The sequence below is a fragment of the Malus domestica genome, chromosome 12 (genome assembly GCF_042453785.1).
Source record: "Malus domestica chromosome 12, GDT2T_hap1".
Classification (NCBI taxonomy): Eukaryota; Viridiplantae; Streptophyta; class Magnoliopsida; order Rosales; family Rosaceae; genus Malus; species Malus domestica.
The window spans coordinates 10,407,681-10,422,205 of NC_091672.1; the positions used below are offsets into that span (position 1 = coordinate 10,407,681).

At 37.1% G+C, this 14,525-nt stretch overlaps 1 long non-coding RNA gene across 1 annotated transcript; it reads right to left on the minus strand.

Moving 5' to 3' along the window:
• Nucleotides 1–1,000: 1,000 nt before the first annotated feature.
• Nucleotides 1,001–9,934, minus strand: LOC108173438 (uncharacterized). The gene is made up of 5 exons (XR_003767244.2): nucleotides 8,858–9,934; nucleotides 1,998–2,223; nucleotides 1,869–1,907; nucleotides 1,315–1,362; nucleotides 1,001–1,209 (listed from the first exon to the last, which is right to left on the minus strand). It is a non-coding gene; the product is annotated as an uncharacterized lncRNA (long non-coding RNA).
• Nucleotides 9,935–14,525: the final 4,591 nt, after the last annotated feature.

A 14,525-nucleotide genomic window follows, 5' to 3' on the forward strand; every position in this document is an offset into this window, starting at 1 on the left:
ACCCATTCAACCGAGATAGTACCCACATGTTGCACCATCGCTCAACCGCCACTCCAGACCTCCCTCTTTCTTCTCCTGCATATAGAAGCTAGGTGGGACTGCAAAATATGCCATCCCCTTCAACAACCCGACCCAATACAAAATCCATTTGACTTTATTTTGGACTTCTACAACAAGTCACTTACGGAGTCAACAATGCCACTTAGTTTTGCCTCTTAACAGCAATGCCCTATCACGCGCAAGAGAAGAAAAATGGATTCACCGGACGTTTGGTGGAGTAGCCACCGTAGAGAATTGGTGGGTGTGGGAGAGGTGGGGGAAGACATCGAGAGTATTAGAAAAAAAATAGTCGGGAGGGAGACATACCCAACAAAGACAGGGAGGAGCCGCCAGAAGCAGAGAGAAAAGTCGGGAAATGGGTTTGATGAGTTTTTGTTTTTCCAGCTTATTTATGTTTATAATTTATGAGGGAAAAATAGAGAGTTTAGGTAACAAAACCACTGTTCTAAAAATCCCTGCCTAGCATTGCTTAGACCCTGTCTAGCACCTGGCCACCGCCCTGATTAATGCCTAGACGTTAGAAAATTAAGAAAGGGCGCCTAGACTTGATGAGACACTCACCTAGACCACCTAGGTACTAGCCTAGCCCATCCAAACCCGCCTAGGTTGTGACTCACTTAGACAAAAAGTAGATAACTTTCATCTTGCATTTTATTTTCCTCAATAAATTGTAAGAGACTTGTTGAATACTTAAATGAATACACATTATATGCTTGTTCCCCATGTTTTCATTACGTTCCAATATTTCATAATGTATTTGTCATTCTATTTTGTAGTTTATGATAAAATTTATATATTTTAAGTATAAACAGACACTTATTTACACGAAATATAATAGATTTATTTAAATCTACCTAGGTGCCTGCCTAAGCCCTGCCTAGCCACCTAGGTGCTAGACCCCAACTGGCTGCCCGACTAGCGCCTAGCGTCTTTTAGAGCCTTGAACAAAATATTAAGGTTGGGATTAGAAAGAATAAAAACCGGGTACAAATAAAATTTCTCTTTGCATAACTTATCTTTTACACAATTTTGTACAAATGTTGGACCCAAACCTTGAAAAGTCTTTGAACCCTTTGTTTCCAAGAGTTTAATAATCTCAAATCACTTGAATCATCATCAGCTGAACCCAAAATCAAACCCACAAAGTTCCTGAAAACATAAGAATGGTGTTAACTCAAGTTCAACAGTTAAAGTAATTAAAATTGAGTACAACACTGAGATCAAATAAATACCAGAGATAAAACACATGCTTACCTTCACCTGATTGAAGAAAATCACGGTAGATTCAGTTTTCTCATTTGCCTGAATAAGATAATATAAAACCAAGGTTAGGAAGCATAACACAGGGGAAAACTCTAAAATTTAGTATTCTCATTCCCCTCCACTACAGCCGCACCATCAACACTTCCAAAATCAGGGTTTAATGAAATTACTCAGTCTATTTATTTTTCTCATATAAGGGGGAGAGAGAAGATAGAACTAAACCCAAAAGGCGAAAGCCTTGACTAACAAAGATACATATTTGTTAAATATGTACAATTATAGCTCTCTACTCTTAAACAGCTCTGCTCAACCTCATTCCAGCTGCAAGTTATTTGATCTTACGCATTCTGCTTTTCCCTTATATAATAAATTGTGTAGATATCTGTTGAACAAACAATGTTTCATGTATATTATTTTTTCCCCGAATGACTGCAACCACGGTGATGTTATTGTTTTGCACTCGATGTTATGATATTATGATTCGCTGTCATGTTGGTATCTATACAAACCAAATTACTTATAAGGAAAAGAAATAACAATGTTACCTTGCCCCATCTTTTGAGTCCCATAGCTCAAGTTGATGACTGCCAAATGCAAAGAAGAGAAGATGCAAGTTATCACCTGTAAATAAACAGTATAAATCACAATAAACAACATAAGGTGGAAGGGACAACATTGGAGTAAAAGTATGTCATCTGCCATCTCAAGGGCCTAATCGGGTTGTCACTTGTCAGAGGAAATCCCGGCTCATGACCTGGGCTTGGAGCAAACCATATGCTTCTTGGTGTCAGACATCAAGGCTGATCCTCTGGTGTCATCACAGTCCAAGAGGCGCTCTGCTGCTGAATATTGAAATGGTTCATTTTCGAAACCGTTCCTTTTTCACAAAAGAACGCCTGTCTATAAACAACACAGCAACACCAAAGAAAAACACGAATGAGATAAACTTTACCATCAATCTTCTAGATCCAAGGATTAGGTAACATCGTAGTAAATTTCAAATTTACCAAAGCTTCTTTCTACAGAAAACTTGATTGACATCTTTAAAAAACAAGAGCCAATTCACCAATTTTCCATATATGAGTTGAAGAGTCAATTAATGACAAGAATTGTCTTTGTTTGTTCCTAAATTTCCCCTTTCTTATGATTTAGCTAATAATATTCATTATTAGGCTTTTGGGTGTTCATTTCGTAAAAGCTTGAACGATCTCTCAGTTGCGCTAAAAGATTTGTTCTATGCAGAGTTGAAGACGAAATGTGACTTTTAATGATACGGCTCTCATAACAATACAGGAAAGATGATGGTGATGGATAACTACTACAATCTTGGTGAGCGTGGGGAATCAATTAATCTATATATTTTGGTAGTTCGTTCCAATTTTTTTTCCTTTCCTTTCCGGTTATTGCTTCTATTTTGTATGATTAACTCTTGGTAGACTCTAGATAACAATGTAACATGGTTTGAAGAACCTCATTGATGTAATTTTTGACATGCTATTTTTCTCTTCAATCGGGGGTTGAAATCTCTGACAAGGTTTTTATTGAGACCCATTGTTAGCACTCTATCCTTAATATTTGTACATATTCCTTCATTATCAAAGAGTATAGTACTTCAACTAAAAAAAAGGGTCAAGGTTGCTCCAATAAGTAACCACTTTTGTAGAACACTGCACCTACATGAGTCATATGATAAATTAGGTTCTCATCCCTCAATTTTTTTCTTTTTTGATCAAGGCTAGGTACTTTGACTTTGTCCACGCCATTATTGATTATTAAATGACGTGTAAGCATATTTCAATTTTAAAGTTAAACACTAATTTGTTCATTTCTAAATATATCCTTGTATTATTTTCCATATAATGTCTTCCCACAATTTTATTTAAGAAAATAAATACTAAATGGATAGATAACAAATTGTTGTAGTAAAATTTCAAATTGATCAATTCTCATTATCTGGCTTACAAGCATCAATAGTTATATAAAAATGTTCGTTCATTTGTAAATTGACGTTAGGGGTGGGTTCAAAAAACTGAAAACCAAACCGAACCGAAACCGAAAAAACCGAACTAAACGAAAAATTCGAACCGAATTGAAAAAACCGAACCAAACTGAATTCTTTTGGTTCAGTTCGGTTTTAGTGGTCTAGAAACCGAACCAAACCGAATTAATTAAATTAATATTTTTTATTTTTATTTATTTAATTATTTGCTTTGGGTATTATTTTTTAAACCCAATTGTAAGCCCAATGTCTTGCCCAAAATCAAAAATTCCGAATGCATCTACTACTTTTCCTATAACTACAAGGAAGAAGTCGTATAAAAAAGCAGGACCTATAATAGTCATACCAAAATGGTGCTAACTCCTGACACGGTATTGTTAGTTCCTTATTCTTGTTTAATCTGGCTTCTTGCTTCAAGTATTTGTATGCTTATTCAGTACTTCATTGATTATTGTTATATGCAGTGATCAGGTATTGGTTTTGATCAAGTGTTTTCCCTTTTGATATTACTTCTGCCGACTAAATAGTAAATTACATTACTAAATGAACGATAATACATACAAAGAGAGTATAATCGATATATGATCCTCGTTGGTTCAAAGTGGGTTATAGTATGACAATGCTCTTATTGTACGTACTATCGTGATAAAATAATTTAGCTCATGTCCCCCAACCTATACCAGCTCTTTATATTATTCATAGTTAAGAGTTGAGGTGTGAAGAAAATGGTAGAAAATTTTACTTTTCTAAAAATAAATCTATTTACAGTTAAACTTTAAACCTAAAATATTAAAAAAAACCTTTATGTTATAATTCTAGTTGAAATTTTATTTTCATTCTCTTGGAATCTAGTAGGAATATTTATGTTATGATTGTGTTGGAGATGTTAAAATTTAAGATTTCAATTTTTTTTCATTTTTTGAAAAAAAAAAAAAAAAACCTAAACCGAACCGAAAAAAAAACCAAAAAAAAAATGAACCGAACCGAAATTTCGATTTGGTTTCGGTTTTGGCAAAAAACCGAACCCAACCCTAATTGACACTACCATAATGTGCTTCACCCATATCTGTCATCTCAAAATGGGATGACAACCATGCTTTCATGGTTTCTATGGAGGTTTTGTCATTTCTCACTATTAAGATGTCGTCAACATACCGAAAATGTATGAGAATACTTTTCCCATATTTCTTAAAATGCACATACTGGTATTCCTCAATCATCTCAAAACCAAATGAAGTGATTGAATTATGGAATCTAATGTTCCACTGTTTAGACGTTTGCTTGACGCCATATATGGAACGTTTTAGGCGGCAAACTTTGAGCTCTTGTCCCTTGGCCTCAAAGCCTAGAGGTTGATCCATATCTCCTCGTCTAGTTCTCCATTGAGAAATGTTGTCTTAACATCCATTTGGTAAAGTTCCAAATCTAGTTGAGCAACAATAGCTAAAATGAGGCGAATAGAGACAAACCTCACCACAGGGGATAATTTCTCTTCATAGTCTATACCTAATTGCTAAGTGTATCCTTTTGCCACAAGGTGTGCCTTATATTTGTCAATTAAATCATCCGCCTTGCGTTTGATTTTTAAAACCCACTTGTTTCCAATGGTTTTATGCCCAGGTGGAAGGTCAACTAACTCCCAAACAATATTTTTTTTCCATGGAGCTTATCTCTTCCCCCATTGCAGATATCCACTTTTCATTGGTTGTTGAAGACAACGCTTCTTTGTAAGAGGAAGATGACCTTCCTTTGAAGGTATGCAAATGTAGGCCTCCCAATCAACCTCAAAATGACGTTTGGGAATGTGGCCTCTCTTGCTTCTTCGAACTGTGTGACCTTGAATTTCAAAGGGTACGCTTCATCATTTAGCGTATCCTCTTGAGTGTTTATGGATACATTACTCCCATTGGGTTGTGTACTCCCACTCGAATCAAGTCTTCCAACATCATACTTAGCAACCATCGGATTGGAAATTATTCCCCTCCTTCGCATGAAGATGTTACGAGTTCTTCATCTTTCTCCAACTCATGGAGATCAAGGTTTTTGACAGTATCGCCAAATTTTGGGAAGTCATTCTCTATGAATTCCACATCACGTGAATCAATTTCGGTTTTCCCTCCATCTGGATGTTCACCATACATCGAATAACCTTTTGAGTTTTCACAATGTCTTATAAAGATATGTTTATTTGCTCCAGGACCTAACTTTCTAAATTTATGTGATTGATTATGAACAAATCTAGCATAACCCCAAGGACGCAAATTACCTAGATTGGGTTTTACATCATTCCAAAGTTCGTATGGGGTTGAGGGCACCATCTTTGAAAGCACACGGTTAAGTATATACTTCGCAGTCAATAATGCATCAGCCTAGAAAGATATGGGGAGATTTGCCTGCACCATTATAAACCTGACCATGTCTAATAAAGTTATGTTTCTCCTTTCAGCAACACTATTTTGTTGTGGTGTGTAAGGAACATAAAATTGTCTGTGTATCCCCTTACTTTCACAAAAAACCTTGAATTTGTAAGACAAATACTTGCATCCACGATCAGTGTGAAGAGCTTTTATAGTCTTCCCTTTGTTATTCTTAACCTCAGTTACGAAGCATTTGAAACAATCTAAAGCTTCATAGCGATGAGCGATCACGTACACATAACCATATCGCGTGTAATCGTCAATCAAAGTCATAAAATAAAAGGCGCCATGACGGGCCTTCACACTTATTTGTCCATAGATGTCAAAGTGGATTAACTCTAACGGTTGAGTAGCTCGAACAGCCTTTCCAAAAGGCTTTCTAACTGTTTTGCCAGCTAAACAAGGCTCACATATAGGCAGATTAACATTAATGAGTGACCCCAACAAGCCTTCTCTAACTAACCTTGTCATTCTATTTTGCCCTGTATGCCTTAGTCTAGCATGCCAAGTTTCATAATTAAAATGTTTAATAATAGTTATTAAAGAAGTAGAAGAACAAGAATCAATCAAATCCAAGCAAACAAAATTGTTCTTTATTAAACCATATCCAATTTCAACTTGATCCAAATAGATCATAAGTCTAGACGGGCTTAAGTAAAAACAATATCCTTCATATAAAAGTGCAGTAACTGAAAGTAAATTAAATTGCATTCTAGGGGCGTGTAAGACATCATGCAAACGTAGTTGACACCCAATGCTTAGTTGAAGTCGATACGAACCAACTCCCAAAGCTTTTGTACAACTTCCTTCACCCACGTACACCAGTGTGACTTTGATGGAAAGCGTTGATAATTTTCGAACCCCTTTTTATCTTGTGTCACATGTTTGGTTGCTTTTGTGTCTACAATCCAATTTTCGGACGTGTGAGCAACATGTATATGCAAACATACACAAACAATGACAAATTTAGGGTTAGGGATTACCTTTCTATTCAGCTCAGTGCAATTATGAGCAAAGTGTCCTTTCTTTTTACAGTTAAAGCACGTTGACTTGGATTCGTCTTTCTTGGCACGTTTACCTCTGTGGGCCTTGATCTTATTAGAATTAGAAGCAAGCTTTGCATCATTTTTCTTAGACTTGGTTGTACCCTTTCCTTTGAAATGGTTACCCTTTTTGGACCCACCTTGAGTCAAAAGGGCAGTACTCTAGGTCGCCACTTGGCGCTCACCTTCTAGTTTAACATGACGCGAGATGTCATGAAAGTTCTTAATCTAATCATTGTGCATCATGATCTATTTAAGGGCATCCCACAAGTCTGAGAGGGACTTAATCACAGCTTGGACTTGCTGTTCATTGGTGAAGATACTCCCAGTAGCCTTCAAATCTTGTATCATGCTAGATATTTTCCTAAGATGTTCAGATACATAGTGCTTAGGATCCACCCTGTAAACCTCAAACTTCAACACTAGACTTCTTACCTAGTAGTTGAGGTTCCACCAAAAGCAAATTTCAGCTGGTCCTATATCTCCTTGGTGGTCGAGTACCCTTAATACTCACCAATAAGATCATCATGCATGCTGCTTAACATAGTAAAGCGTGCATTTCTATCTTTCTTGAACCAAGATTCATAAGACCTTACTCTAGCCGTATGTTGAGCCGCAATGGTTCCATCTCTCTCAAGATCAGCAACAACATTTTTGGAAGTCATTTCTTTCTACAAGGGTGAAATAATTTTGACATTAGTAATTACACATCTTACATTTATTTATTTCAAAAAACTCATTAGAAAATATTTCATTGTTTCTCCTAGGTTGAAATTGAAAAATCCGCTAAGTCGCTTGTAATTACCATTCAATTCTAAGAGTCAAGATCATATTTTCTAATTATTTTCAAAATATATCTCATTTAAACATTATTATGTTTTAAGCTTATCCAGTTTTCATGCAACATCCAATTGAGTGCACAACGATTAGGGTTTATAGACAATGGGCTCGATATGTAGGCCTCCGTAAGTGCTGCCAGGTCAAATCTGGGAGGGCTGGCAGTGCGAAGCTTTTAAAAACCGAACCTCTTTGACATCCAAAGTGTCTCCTTAAAGATTTTTCCTAGACACCACACCAAATAAAAGGTGCCATTAGTGAACCCTAGTCTAATTTCTTTATTTTTAATTAATTAGGTAATTTTTTTAAATATTCTCCTAAAGAATAGTCCTTTCTAATTTAAAATGCTCAATCAACATGAGCAAATTTGATGGACATTATCTCCTTTTGATTTTCCTAAAATCTTGGCATGTGTTGGATATTTTTTAAAGGTTAATTAAGAACGTTTCCTTAATTTTAGTAAATTAAAAATGTCCCTAATACTAAACCTAAATATACACTTACATAGGTTAGTGAACCAAAATGATTCACTCGCCAATCGTGTCCCAAAAACACGACCCACGCACCACCCAAAGCGGCACTGCAAAATTATTTAATTAAATTTTTTTAATAATTAATTTAATATTGCACGAACCCATTCACCATGGATGGCACATGACACACACGCGCCACCTTCTGGCAGTCTGATGCAGTTCTTTTGACCTCCGTTGGATAGAACTCTCCGAGATGAATCCAACAATGTAGCTAACATCCATGAAAGCCTAGCGTTGTAATCGTACTTGCTTAGGCTGAGAGTGGCAGAGATGAACCACTGTTCCTCATCTTCTTCTTCTTCTTCAAAAAAAAAAAAAAAAAAAAAAAAACCGAAATTTCTAGATTTTTCACTCTCACGAGGCTTGATTATAGAGGCCATAACTTAGTGAAAAAGCATCTGTTTTACTCGTGTTTTGGCGAATTCCAAAAACAACTCTAACTGCACAAAAAAAGGTTTGCAAAAACCTTGAAAAAATTCGTTTTTATGCTATTACGAAACTAGGGTTTCAATTATCTCTCTAACCACTTGGTTTTTCTTTACCAATTTTTAAATATTGTCTCATATGAATATAAAGAACATAACCCAAGCATTAGAACCTAGAAAAAATAAGCATGGCAAAAACGAAAATTTTTAAAGACAAGCATTCATGGCATATTCATATATATATATATATATATATATATATTCGAAAGGACGTGTGTACCTTTTATGCGGAAACTTGAATCTCAACACACTCCTACAAACACGAACAACTGCTCTGACCTTCCGTGCACATCTAGAACCTCGTTGGTCGTCGGGTTGGCTATGGTATGTCAAGTTGCCCCTTGGTTTTCACCTCCCAAGACCTAAAGTTGATGGTGATAGCTCTAAAGACCTAACTAGAATATTTGAACTGGGGAAAAACTTGTGTTTCTTGTATTTTCTCTCTTCCCCAAAGCCTCCTTATATAGTGGTTGAGAAGAGTGTACAAAAACTGAAAAGCACATGAAAAATCTCAAGTATATTCTAATATGAATATCTCTTGATTTTTCATCTAATTATCACATAGATAATTAGGAGGTTAATATCCTCATGTGGGTGGAATATCCTTTGACATTTATTTATCCCATAAGATAAATCCTACACTTCTGTGCGCTCTCTGTAATTTATACGCCATGTTATTGAACTGTATAACATGTATCTGCCCTCCATATTTTTTACGGCTTGGGATTCTTCCTTTGTCAGGCTCATCCTGGCGCTGCAAGGCAGAACGGCGGTCTGATTCAAGGAGGCAGTTTGTTGGCTCGGCATCCAGGCCCGGTCCACAAGGTTTTGGAGGCCGGAACTGAGCGAGCATAGCAAAGGAGAGTTCAGGTCAAGAAGATGCGTGCTCTTGATAATTTACACGATTAGTCAGACATGTTTGCGTAGAACTGCAAAAGTTATTCTTTATGATTGCTGTACGTTGTGAGAGTTGATGTTCCTGCACTAGGCTATGTAATGTATCAAGCTCATTGTATATTTAATTTTCTGTAACGCAATCTATTTTTGTATTAATGAGAAATTCATGCATCAATGCGCGTGTGGGTGTAATATTTATGATTAGTGATGCTATTAACGTATGTGGAGTCCGCAATACATTCAATAGTCAGATTTCGTTCATGCCCCTGGTGATTCCCGGTGTCTTGGAGGGCCAGGTGACATATGTATATTATCAGTGGAAATTCTAGAATCTACTCTCTTTCCATTCAAGCTGTGAGAATCCGAATGCCCGAATCTACTTGTGTGTGTCTTGGACGGACAGGTGATGTACGTACTCTCTAACCAAGAATCTTAGTCCTTTCACCCTCTAAATACGGATAGGCCTAGAAAGAGTCACGGAGGTTTTGTCGGACAATTTAGGACAAAACAAGAAAGTAGGCTGGTTAACCTAAAAGACCCAGAAAAACATGACAAACCGTTACAGATCAACCTAAAGAACTCAAGCGTGGTCTTCAATAAAAAAGGAGCTGACACGTGTCGCTGCCTCACCTTTTCTCTCCTCCCCTTTCTACGGCCATAGACACAAAGAAAGAAATCAGTAACTTGAAAGGAAGAACAAACTCCTTTTCTTTTGGACAGAAAATGGCGGATTCGACATTTCCAGCAGCTAGTGTAGATGCAGAATTGAATCCAGGCAAAAACAAGAACTTTGAGGAAGACAGTGGATCATCTCTAGTAACTACCTCCAAGGAAATTAAGGTGATATTTTTTCCTTAACGTCTGAATATTTGTTTTCCCAAATACTCGTATAGCCCCATACTTTTAATCAAAAATAGAACTCGAGAATACTATGACATAATAGAGGGTGCACAAACATGGTTTATATTTGATTTTTTTTTGTCTTCTTAGTTTTATTTTAATTAAAAGTTTGTAATCAGCTCTATTTGTGCATATACAATCATATTGAGCACATAATGGTTTCCGCAATCATGTTTTGTAGGCTTGCATTCCTCACCTTACTATGATGCTATTTATATAATTGAATACAAAGTTACACTTTGCTGTCGATGATGTAGCCAATTTTGGGCATCGGAAGTCCTCTGATTGTATTTGGTTAGATGTAGTTATTGAATGTATTTAGCTTAGTTTTTTTTTTTTTTTTTTTTTTTTTTTTTGGTTAAAAAAAAACATGAAAATAGGGAGAGGAGTGCAAGTTTACAAAGTAGGAATGTGAAAATCGTTTTATCGAAAAGTGATTAGTAAGCGATGGGGTTGAAGGTTGAAACCCACGATCATCTATAACCAAAGCTCTAATACCGTATTAGATAACCATTGACTCTTACATGTCAAGTCATTTGTTAGTGAACCTCAGGACCTGTTAATAACATATTTCAAGATAACACAAACACTTCTAGCAATGAAATCTCATAAAAAACTTCGGAAACCTTGTTTTTCTTTTGTGCCTCTCATCTATGTACCAGTGTAGTCTTGTGAATAACGTTGCACTTTTTATTTTCAAGGACAAAGTGGAGGCTGAAGAGAGGAAGCAGCAGAAGAAGGAGAAGAAAGATGCAGCGCAGATGCTCAAGAAAAGCATTATAATCTCGGCTATGGTTGTGGCTGTGGCCGGGGTGATATTTGCGCTAACCAAGAAATCGAGAGAGAAATGAACTTCGAAGCCTGGGAGATATAGAAGCAATGGCAAAATTTTGCAGCTCCCTTCCGTTGCTTCTTTTGTTCTTAGTGTTGTTATTTTCGAATGAAGGAACTTGCATGGTGGCCATATGGACATACACTACTTTTCGGTTAATTTGATGTAGATTTGGTAGTTCTCTGTCAACTATTTGTATGAATTATGTAAGGAAACATGTAATCTAATACAACGTTCCTCAATTTTGTTGTTTTTTTTTTTCCTAAGAATATTGTATAAAATTCACATTAAATTTCTTTTATTGTCGCTGATGCATCAACAAACATCCATTTGCAAGGTTACATTGATCCATTTTTATAGATTTGGAGTGAATATAGCTACTTGGTGTAGATCGCAGGTTCAATTGCGGGCTCAAGTTTTGTGGATAGTAAGTTCAATACTTAATTATCGTCGATACTCTCAATATTTTTGCATCACAGAATACCTACTTGTCTAAAAATATTATTGAAAGGATAGTAGAGAGTACATTTTGGCTAGAGCAAGTGACATCTTTCACGGCACTAGAAGTCTAATAAAAGTGGAGAACAACTTGGGAAACCCATTTATGTCTTGACCTAAAGTTCAAGCATTGTTCTGATAGTACTTTGGTCCACTAGTTAGACTGTGTTACCTTTAAGTATACCTATGATCTTCAATACGTTAGATGCAAATGAGACATTTGAAGAGGTTGTGGAACTCAAAGTTCCATATCTGAGTTCAACTTTGCACTTTGTTGTACTTAGCTCATTGCATTAGACATGACATCTCCTTCACTGTTGATCTATTGGTAAAGATACAACAATGCACTTGTTGAATTATCAGAGAGACGGGCCATTTGGCCCACTTCCAACAACATCGATATTGTCCCTAACTTGGTAATTACCACCTGCACAATCCGTGAGGTGTGGGGTTTTATCACAAAAGGCCTCGGTGTTAGTTGGAGCGGGCTTAGGATATTTAAACTCTTCTTTTCTCATTGATACGGTTGATGTGGGACATTTCAACACGCCCCTCATGTGGAACCCAATTAGTGGGTCATACGTGGGAGATCCACACATCGATAACCACGTGGAGCCAAAAGGACTCACCCTACACGGGGGACCAAGGGACCCACCATCATCACGCTGGGCCAAGAGGGCCCACCCATCACGTGGCTGTACAGTACAGTACGGGTCCGCTCCCTGACTCTGATACCATGTTGAATTATCAGAGAGACGGGTTATACGGCCCACTTCCAACAACATCAATATTTTCCCTAACTTGATAATTACCACTTGCATAATCTGTCAAGTGTGGGATTATATCATAAAAGGCCTCGATGTTAGTTTGAGTAGGGTTACGATATTTAAACTCTTCTTTTCTCATTGATACGATCGATGTGGGACATTTCAACAACACCTACATGCAGCCACTGAATTGACATTAAAAACATTTTTTTCGCTACCCTAAAGGTACTATGGATTTGTGCTTATCCTTATGCATTCTGAGTGGATCCAACCTTCCTGATCCTCATAATGATGCTTGCCTTGTTTGTTATGTTGACACATATTACTTATCAAACACGCATAAGGCATGTCCCAAATGGTTATATCTTTACTGTTAGAGATACCACAATATCTTTGAGTCCATAATATAGAGCTTAGTTGCGAAATCTTCAAATCGTTCCAAAGGCTCACCACACATCACTACACCACCGTGAGACATGGTTGAGAACTCTTGTTGAGTATATTCGAAGTACCTCTTGTTTTCATCTATTGTTGAGTACCAACGACGATCTATGAAGACTATGCCGTATGTATTGACTAGACCAAGACATGATAAATCAACGAAGTCAACGCTAAGTATATTGCGTTTACATCACATCAGCAAAGCATTAGGAGATTGAAGCAATCTGCTCCTGCAGAACCTTGCCGACCTCTTTACGACGTCACTACCGAAGTCTACCTTCCAGAAGCCTGTCTGAGAAATTGGTACACATAACTATCTCTTTTGCAATGCTTGTAGTTCTCATTAGGAAGTTCTATCAAACTCAAGGGGAGTATCTAGAAGTATACTTACTTGATCTTAATGTATTCTTTTTCACGATTATGAGCATTTTTCTCACTGGGGTTTTTGCTACCTAACTAGGTTTTAACAAGGTACCCATTCTGAGCTGCTCATACCCATGTAAGCTTTTCTACTTGCGTCTGAAAGATGTATGGTTTGACTTAATGCAAACTTCTCATGTATCTCCTTAGACTATGGGCTTTTCTCCCATACTGGGTGTTGAGCAAAAATTGTACATAATATGTAAACAAATAATTCCCTCGATACAATTTCACCCTTGTTCATTTTTTCGAAGAGGGTTTTATTAGTTTGAGTTCGACCCATTCTAGGCTACGCGCCTATTAATTACAACCTTTCTTTTGGGAAAGGAATACCCTTTGATTCTAATATGAATAAATCGTAACTTGAGGATTTGGGTGTTTATATGATTTTGTGACTGCATCTAGGTAGAGCCCTAGATTGCCTACGTACCCTCGTTGAGGGATCAAGTCACTCGTAGTTCCTTGTACGCTTGATAGTTGTTTGGATTTGATGCCTTGTGCAGTTTTAGCTCATGCAGGTGAGGACTTTGCACCATTGGAGCGTTTAATGCCTTGTACAGTTTAGGCTCTTGCAGGCGAGGACTTTAAGCCATTGAAGTTTTTAATGCCTTGTGCAGTTTTAGCTCATGCTGGTGAGGAGCAAAATGTAGCTTTGTGCCATTTAAGTCTTATTACGGCTTCATGCCTTCTGATACTTGACACAGCTTCATGCCATTTGAGTCTTGTTGCAGCTTCATGCCGTTTGATGCGGCTTCGTACCACTTGAATGTTGGCTTTGTGCAACTTGAAATTTGGAGCGCGGCCTTATGCCATTTGAATTTGGAATTTGATACGGCTTTGTGCCAGTTGATAATTAATGTGGCTTCGTGCCATTTGACTACTTCAAGAATTTAATAGGAACTTGATCCATTTTGACATAGTGCAAATCCACTAATTTAAGGTGATGCGTCCGTCGAGTTTTATACTTTGAGATGGCTTGTGTCCGCGGTGTTTGAAATGGTGGGCCCACGGGCTTAGCTTCCATTAGCTTACTGAAAAGCTTCCCTTAAATTTTAATCCTTAATAAATTAGGACTTCATCTTTGCTTGACTTTTCCACACGGTTTCATAGCAATTCCATCCTATTTGAAATAG